The sequence below is a fragment of the Bidens hawaiensis genome, unplaced genomic scaffold (assembly GCF_021521415.1).
Source record: "Bidens hawaiensis isolate Kalapana, Puna unplaced genomic scaffold, B.hawaiensis_p1.1 tig00003540_1, whole genome shotgun sequence".
Classification (NCBI taxonomy): Eukaryota; Viridiplantae; Streptophyta; class Magnoliopsida; order Asterales; family Asteraceae; genus Bidens; species Bidens hawaiensis.
In genome coordinates, this window is record NW_027491200.1 from 2,693,880 (window position 1) to 2,702,942 (window position 9,063).

A 9,063-nucleotide genomic window follows, 5' to 3' on the forward strand; every position below is an offset into this window, starting at 1 on the left:
CACATCCTGCAGGCCAATTACCTGACATATATCCGAGGACACGATTTTATACTCAGATATATATGATTGGGATTACTAATACCAAGCCCAAACATTTCCAATTGTCATCCCTACAACAAAAGAGAGGGAAGAAAGGGTTTTGAACCCACTCCGATTTAACCCTTACATGGCCCAGTTATGCAATGAAAGTTGTCATCAAATCCATGCGAAAAGCATTAAGAAGTCCTGTGATATTAGTGGATGTTGTTTAAGTCACATAACTACGACCCAACAAACCATTAAACTACATAAAAAAATAATATAGTCATTTATTAGTAATTATACTAAGTTAGAAGAATAAGTTTAAACCAATGACTAGATCAAAATATATCAATGTCAGCTACAACTATTTTGTATTTTGTCAACCCTTTAAACCCTCCATTAAAATAACCATCATACCACCTGTCACGTTCAATATTATAAGTTTATTATAACAATAACGCCACCATAAATCTCACCAAGTCAACAAAAACCTTTGAATCTTTCAACTTAAAGAATCGTGTGTTGTTTCAAAAGCAAAACTTAAAACAAATACAAAACTTAAAACAAATACAAAACTTAAAAGAAATAGCGTAACCTTATGTACAATTCTCATCAAAACCCGTCGCTAAAACCGCGACTAATATATTTCCTCGAATTATCCATCTGCCCTTCACTGCTCGAGCCTGACGGGTTCAACGGGTATTCACTCGTGGGTCGACTGTACTCGCTGCTAGCATACTCTTGTGTGCCTAGAGCCATTTTTCTGAACCTGGCCATGTCCTCATTGTACTGAGCCGTGTCATAGTCTAAGCTCCCGTTGTAGGCCGAGCTGTGTCCCGGCTTGATCCCATCATCAAGGTCAGAAAGTGACATGTCACCTTCTAAGGCTCGAACCACCTGGCTCATCTTGGGCCGCCGGCGTGCAGAGTGGCGCACACACACAGCTGCACATGACACCATCCTAGCCATCTCGTTACGGTTGTAGTCTCGTGGTAAACGCTGGTCAACAATCTAGTCAAAGTTTCCGTCCTCCAACGCTCGAGTCAGCAATGGCCTTGCCTGAGATTTCATAAGCGAGTTAGAAACAAGGTCTCCAGATAATGTTTCAATTTTCAAATCACAAATTAAAAAAAAAAACACCAATGAGTTTTTTTCACTTACCCAATCGACCAAACTATCGTCCATGTAAGTATTAGCTGTGTCAACGGGTCTACGTCCTGTGATCAGTTCTAAGAGCATGACTCCAAATGAGAAAACATCGGATTTCTCTGTGAGTTTGCCCGAAGACGCGTATTCTGGTGCTAGGTAACTACATAATATAAATTTATAGAAAAAACATGAGAAATAATTCAACAATAGTTGAAATTATAACCATATTCTAACAGGCATACCCAAAAGTTCCCATCACTCGGGTGGATACATGAGTAGCAACATCAGAAGTAATCTTGGCAAGTCCAAAATCAGCAACCTAAATAATCATGTCAATTCGAGAATTTCAAACTACTGACATAAAAAAGCAAATAAATAATAAGAAAAAAAAACCTTTACCATTGCTTCAAAACTGAAATCAAGAAGTATGTTTGCAGCCTTGATATCCCGATGAATGATCTTCGGATGACCTGAAAACACAAAAAAAAATGTCAAAAAAACAAATTTAAAGTTTAGGATGTTTTCAACACATACTAAACGTTTTCTAAACGAGCTTACAGTCCTCATGGAGATAAGCAAGTCCTTTAGCAGATCCAAGAGCAATATGCATCCGTGATGCAAAGTCCATCACGGGCCGATTCTTCCCTGCAAAATTATGTTAACATATTAACAAAAAAACGGGTTAATTCTTGACATAATTTTGATGAAACTAACATACCATGTAAATGAAACTCCATGGTGTTATTAGGAACAAACTCATACACAAGCATTCTTTGAGCACCACTAATACAATAACCAACCAACGACACAAGATGCTTATGATGAACACGACTAATGATCTCAACTTCCGCCTGAAACTCCCGCTCCCCCTGACCACTACCGACCTTCAATTGCTTAACCGCGACCTCCTTTCCGTTCGGAAGAACCCCTTTGTGCACATAACCGAACCCCCCTTGTCCAAGAAGGTTAGCATCCGAAAACCCATCCGTAGCCATCGCTAATTCTTCGTACGTAAACGTGCTTTTCGAGAACCCTAGTGACAGACCCGGGGTTGGCGAGTATTGATCGATATCACTTGTATAACATGGGCCAATCCCTAGACACTAATAGCCGGCCCTAATGATGTCTTGTATAGATCTATATATAGGACCATATTGTATCTCAATTGAATATACAATCAATATACAATCATTTACCAAGTTTATCTTGGTATCAAAGCCTAACCCTAATCAGCCGCCACCTTCCAGCAATTACGATTGCCTGCAACCTAACCCTAGCCGTGACACTGTTCATCGTCACTGTTCATCAGCCGCCAATTTCTTCTTTTTCCATGCCTTGATCCCTTCTTTTCGGCTACACAATGGCCCTCCTCGCAGCCTTCTCTACTACCGAGAAAACCTCACACAACTCTCACAAGTTTGCCTTCACTTTGTCTCCTACAAACTATGGACATTGGAAGGCTATGATCAAGCCGTTTCTTGTTACCAATGGACTCTTCGGTTATATTGATGGGAGTATTCCCTGCCCTCCATCCACAATTTCATCATCACAGGGAACATCAAACAAGGATGTTGCTGCTGTTGTTCCCATCCCTAATCCCAACCACACAGCTTGGTTATCTAATGATGCCCACGTCCTCATGATACTCACCTCAACCATCTCAGAAGCTTCTTTTCAGCATGTTCAAGGTGATACTTCCCGTGATGTGTGGCTTACTCTTGAACGTGCTTATGCCCCCCATACTTCTTCAAGAGAATTCACACTGAAAACGCAGCTACTGAAAATTCAAATGAAAGGGGATGAAACCTCTGCTGCATATCTCGCTCGGGCACAAGAATACGCAAATGCCCTTGCGAATATTGGACATCCAATGCCTGACAAAGATGTTGTTATGTTAGTTGTTGCAGGTCTTCGTGAAGAGTATAATGGAGTCAAACAAGGCCTCCTGGCCAGAGACTTTCGGGCTGTGTTCTCTGAGCTTCCCAGTCTCATTGCTGACCATGAGTTTCTAATCAGGAAACCAACCTCTGATGTTGCCCCTGTACAAGCCTTCACGGCTGCCACTGCAGCAAGTTCTGCCTCGGCTCCTCCTGACACTGTTCAGGCCATTCAGCAGATGGTTGCCCGTCTCGGTTTTCAACTTCAACCAGCCCCGGGTTCCTCACAAACCTCCACACCTCAAGCCTTTTATACAAACAGGGCTGGACAGTCACATTACTCACGCGGCCGTGGTACCCGTGGTGGCCGTGGTGGTCGAAACATCAACAACTACAATCGCAGCCAGGGAACTCGAAACTCAGGTCAGTTTAGTTGGGCATCTAATCAAAATATTGTGTATGGAACTTGTAACAGGTGCGGGATAGGACATGTCCCATCTCAATGCCCAAACAGAGACCCATCTACCATCCGGTCACGACAACCGTCTGCTAACTATGCAGACCATCGCTCACAAGCTTACACCAACTGGCTTCCAGACACAGGTTCCAATGGCCATGGAGCATTAGATATGTCAGGGTTTGACTCCGCTGAGCCTTACTTTGGTGATGATAACCTACAAGTTGGTAACGGTACGGCCCTCCCTATTCTACATATTGGTTCAAAAAAATTTTCCTCTCCTAACAAAACCTTTTACCTGAACAACATTCTTCATGTTCCCGCCCTCAAGAAAAACCTTCTTTCTGTACAAAAATTCTGTGAAGATAATCATGTCTATTTTGAATTTCATGCTACTTTTTTTTCTGTGAAGGACAAGTCTACACACATTACCCTCCTCACGGGTCCAAGTGACGGTGGACTCTACTCTCTTAAACTTCCAATAAACCAGCCAATTCCAAAAGTTGCTTTTTCCACAACTCGTGCTTCAACAACCACCTGGCATCAACGATTGGGACATCCACATTCTCAATTATTCAAGACAATGCTTTCTAAATATCATTTACCTGTTTCTGCTAAGACTTTTGATTTTCATTGTAATCCATGTTCAGTTGGAAAATCTTCCAAACTACATTTATTATCTTCTGATTATAAAAGTACGTGTGTTTTGGATTTAGTATTTTGTGATGTTTGGGGGCCAGCCCCTGTACCTTCCTTTGATGGCCACAATTATTTTCTATTATGTGTTGATCATTTCTCCAAATTCATGTGGTTGTTTCCCTTGAAACGCAAATCTGATGTCTTTGCAGTTTTTAAACAATTTGTGACTATGGCTGAACGACAATTTTCTACTAAACTTAAAACTGTACAGTCTGATTGGGGAGGAGAATTCCGAAATCTCTCCTCTTTCTTTGCCACAATAGGCATTACTCATCGTCTCTCTTGTCCCCATACTAGCGAACAGAACGGTATTGTTGAGCGACGTCACCGGCACGTTGTTGAAACCGGTCTAACATTAATGTCACAGGCCTCCGTCCCTCAACGTTTTTGGCATTTTGCCTTTGAAACAGCCGTCTACTTGATAAATCGCATGCCTTCTCGCACAAACTCCACAATATCTCCTTTCGAGCACTTGTTCAAACACCCACCTGATTTCTCCTTCCTTCGTGTCTTTGGCTGCCAATGCTTTCCATATCTTCGTCCTTATAATCCACATAAAATGGATTTCCGCTCTTCACCGTGTGTTTTCCTTGGATATAACACTTCTCATCATGGTTATCGTTGTTTTGACCCCGTCTCCGAACGCATTTACATTGCCCGTCATGTTCGGTTCCATGAAAACACCTTCCCTTTTCTACTTAATTCTACCGACCAGTCACCCCCTACACCTATCAATCCCTATGTTTCCTCTTATCCAACCGGTCCCTTTCCTATGCCAACTGATACACCAGCAGACCATACCACTTCACAACCGGCACACACCATTCCACCAGAACCAGTCCACACCGACCCACCCGAATCTGCCACCACTATCTCACCAGAACCGGCCCATACCATACCATCACCTTCAGCCCAAATTCCAACCTCTCACACAACCAATGATACATCCTCACAACCAGACCAAACCACCACTACTCAGCCCACTAATACCTATTCTCGTCGTACAGCCCCACAAACCACTCCAATCTCTGCCTTCGACCGTTACTCTACCCCATCTCAACAACCACAATCATCACAACAGACCAGCACCACATATCCTTCTGCCACTCCCACCGTACCTACTCCACCCACTCCACCTCGCCAACGACCAGCTAATCTAAGACCTAACCCCAAACAAAACCAATACTTTAATCCCACCTCATACCATACCTCCACTAGTCCACCTAACATCGAACCCACCTCCTTTGCCGTTGCCAATAAAGAGGCTCACTGGCGTAAGGCTATGGCGGATGAATACTCCGCACTTCTCCGTAATGGTACATGGTCTTTGGTTCCCCGTGTTCCAAACACTAATGTGGTTGATTGCAAATGGGTTTATAAAGTAAAACGCGATCAACATGGGGCAGTTAAGCGATACAAGGCGCGTCTAGTTGCAAAAGGTTTCCATCAGCAAGCTGGCATTGACTACACTGAAACCTTTAGCCCAGTGGTGAAACCCACCACCATCAGAGTTGTTCTTTCCTTAGCCGTTACAAACCGGTGGACTCTCCGACAACTTGATGTTCAAAATGCATTTTTACATGGGGATCTAAAAGAAACATTCTATCTGAAACAACCACAAGGATTCATCGACCCCGGTAAACCGAATCACGTGTGTCTATTACATAAATCCTTGTATGGTCTCAAACAGGCACCTAGAGCATGGTTCGAACGTCTCTCTTCTGCCTTGATTGCTCTCGGTTTCAAGGGATCTAAAACCGATCCGTCTTTATTTATATATTCACAAAATGGGACGATACTATATATGCTGGTATATGTTGATGACATTATTTTGACAGGCAATAACACCCAGGCCATTGATCACATTGTGCACCGTCTTAGTCAATCATTTGCTATACAAGATATGGGTCCTCTATCTTATTTTTTGGGCATTGAAGTGGTCCGATCAGGGTCTGATATCATCCTTTCTCAAAGGAAATACATTACTGAATTGTTGGAACGTGCAAAATTATCACAATCCAAACCGGTGCCGTCACCTTGCACCACCAATGCTTCTCTTCATCTTGGTGACAGTTCTCCGTTTGATGATCCTGTTAAGTATAGACAAATGGTTGGGGCATTACAGTATGTCACCCTATCACGACCTGACATCACCTTTGCGGTTAACAAAGTTTGTCAGTTCATGCATTCCCCCACTGAAAATCATTGGTCCGCTGTTAAACGTATCTTACGCTATCTACACGGGATAGCAGATCATGGTCTTTTACTCTCTAGCAGATCTTCTCCTGTTCTACATGCCTATACAGACGCTCAAAATTTAACTGCATTTTCTGATGCCGACTGGGCTGGGTGTCCGGATGACCGTCGATCCACGGGGGGATATGCAATATATCTTGGGTCGAATCTAATCTCATGGTCAGCTAGAAAACAAAAAACTGTATCTCGGTCATCCACGGAATCTGAATACAAGGCCTTGGCTGACACGGTTGCTGAATTAACTTGGCTTGAAACACTGTTGAGAGAACTACGTGTCCCAATGCAGATTGCTCCAATCCTATGGTGTGATAATCTAGGAGCCACATACCTATCTGCCAATCCAGTCTTCCATGCCAGAACAAAGCATGTGGAAGTAGACTTTCATTTTGTTCGAGAGAAGGTTGCTCAAAGGAAGTTATTTGTTCAGTTTATTTCCACACATGATCAGATTGCTGACATTTTCACAAAGCCACTACCATCAGAACGTTTTCTCTTTTTGAAGTCCAAGCTAAGAATTGGTCCCCGGCCTTAGCTTGAGGGGGAGTATTGATCGATATCACTTGTATAACATGGGCCAATCCCTAGACACTAATAGCCGGCCCTAATGATGTCTTGTATAGATCTATATATAGGACCATATTGTATCTCAATTGAATATACAATCAATATACAATCATTTACCAAGTTTATCTGCGAGGGAAGTGAATTCGAACCGCCTGAAAAATTCGATCCGGAGCTGCTCATGTGCAAGGGGCGTGGCGGTGGGTGCGTAGGTGATCTAGCAGGTGAATGTGTTCCCAGTTGTGGTGGTGGTTTTAGTGGCGCCATTGTTACGACGTGATCGCCAGGTGGCGGGGCGTTATGCTGCCATTGTTGAGGATCGTGACCAAAAGGATCAACTGCATACATATAAATCAAACATTACAGATATTATTCAATCAAATTAAACAAAAGTTGTTATTATTATTTTGACCGACCTTTAGGAGGAGGTGATGGGGGTACATAGATATTGGATGGATTATGTGTTCTTCTTTTCTTCCTTTTGCAACATATAAATATGAGGCTTAATACTGCGAGTATTATAACGCCGCCGATTGCGATCCCGACGACGGTCCCGGTTGAAATTTCGGATGAGTTGTCAGACGAAGACGGAGTAGTGGTGGGACTGGAGGAGTCGATCCTGGGAGGTGGCGGAGAAGGTGTGGTTCGTCCAGGAGGAGATGGTGGACTGGGTGGAGTGTTCCTTGGATTCGATGGCGTTGATCCTGAAGGTGGCGAGGTGGTAGTGGGTGGCGCCGGAGGGGAGGTAGTAGGAGGCGGTGGTGAAGCGACCGGAGCTGGCGGCGAAGAGGCGGCAGGAGGTGGCGGAGAGGAGGTTGGTGGTGGGGAAGAGACAACCGGAGGTGGTGGAGAGGCGGCTGGTGGTGGGGAAGATGCGGCCGGAGGTGGGGCAGCAGGAGTAGGTGGTGGTGTGGTGTTGGTGGTCGGCGGCGGAGAAGTTGCCGGTGGAGGAGAAGACATAATCAAGGGGCCGGGCCGAGAGTTTCTCCGTGGGAAACGTACGTTTGATTGAAGGGATTTCTTTGTGTTTTGAGGAAAATGTCAGTCCTGTAGTTGTGCGTATGGGGAATTGGTTGTTGCTAGCACTACTGGACCCACGCCTTACTTTTTGTCTTTACTCTCACTTATTCCTTCTTTATTATAAATAAACATTTTTTATTTATTTATTATTTTTTAGATAAGTAAGATCTTCTAAATATGAATGGTTTTCCTTAAATAAAATTTAATTTCCACAAAAATTAAGATTAGTTTTATGCTTGCCAATACTATATATGTTAAGTAATTATAAAATTAATAAAAAAAATTTCTCATGAGATACCATGGAAACTTTAAAATTTTAGTACTTTAGTATTTAGCTATTTTATGTTTTAACGTTACCATATTTGATTGTAACGATTACTAGTTTGGAAATAGACTTGTTTTATTAAAACTCTTTAAACTTATCTTGATATGACTATGAGAAATCGTGCAATACGAAAGAAAAATACGTAGATATTAATCAATCTTGTAAAACTTTTGAATACGTGTTAATTAATTCTCGATTAATCGCTAGTCTTCACCCTACTGATTAAATTTAGGCTAGTCAGTCAATTAATCAGTCAATAGTCAAATCAGTCAATACAACGAAAAACAGTAAAATAAAAAATTGGTTACCATTGCGCTACGCGACGGACATAATTCAAGTCCATCGTGATAGGCGAAGGACAGAGAAAATATTTGGACTATGGGCGATTGTCACACCCTCAAAATCCACTAACGGAGTTTTACCGTCAGAGGGTGTGAACTGGCAGGATCGGAATCATTAGTTATAATCAAACCAAAGAAAAACGTTTAAATGTAAGTAAGTGCGGAAGCGTAAAACCTTAATTCAAAAGTTGCGTCACGCAGGACGACTTAAAACCAAATGTAACTGTTAAAATTAAGTTTGCAGAATAAAGATGTTTTCAATTAATGCATGCTCCTAAACCGCGCGCCCGCCTCGGCTACCTGAGAATAACATACTAAAAGTGTCAACACAAGGTTGGTGAGTTCACAAGTTAAATA

The 9,063-nt window shown here is 42.6% G+C and overlaps 1 pseudogene across 1 annotated transcript; it reads right to left on the minus strand.

The window, feature by feature from the left end:
* Positions 1-615: 615 nt before the first annotated feature.
* Positions 616-7,980, minus strand: LOC143623784 (proline-rich receptor-like protein kinase PERK15; annotated as a pseudogene). Its single transcript, XR_013151962.1, has 8 exons — positions 7,437-7,980; positions 7,157-7,358; positions 1,889-2,229; positions 1,729-1,815; positions 1,570-1,640; positions 1,413-1,489; positions 1,183-1,330; positions 616-1,080 (listed from the first exon to the last, which is right to left on the minus strand). The product of XR_013151962.1 is annotated as a proline-rich receptor-like protein kinase PERK15 (transcript).
* Positions 7,981-9,063: the final 1,083 nt, after the last annotated feature.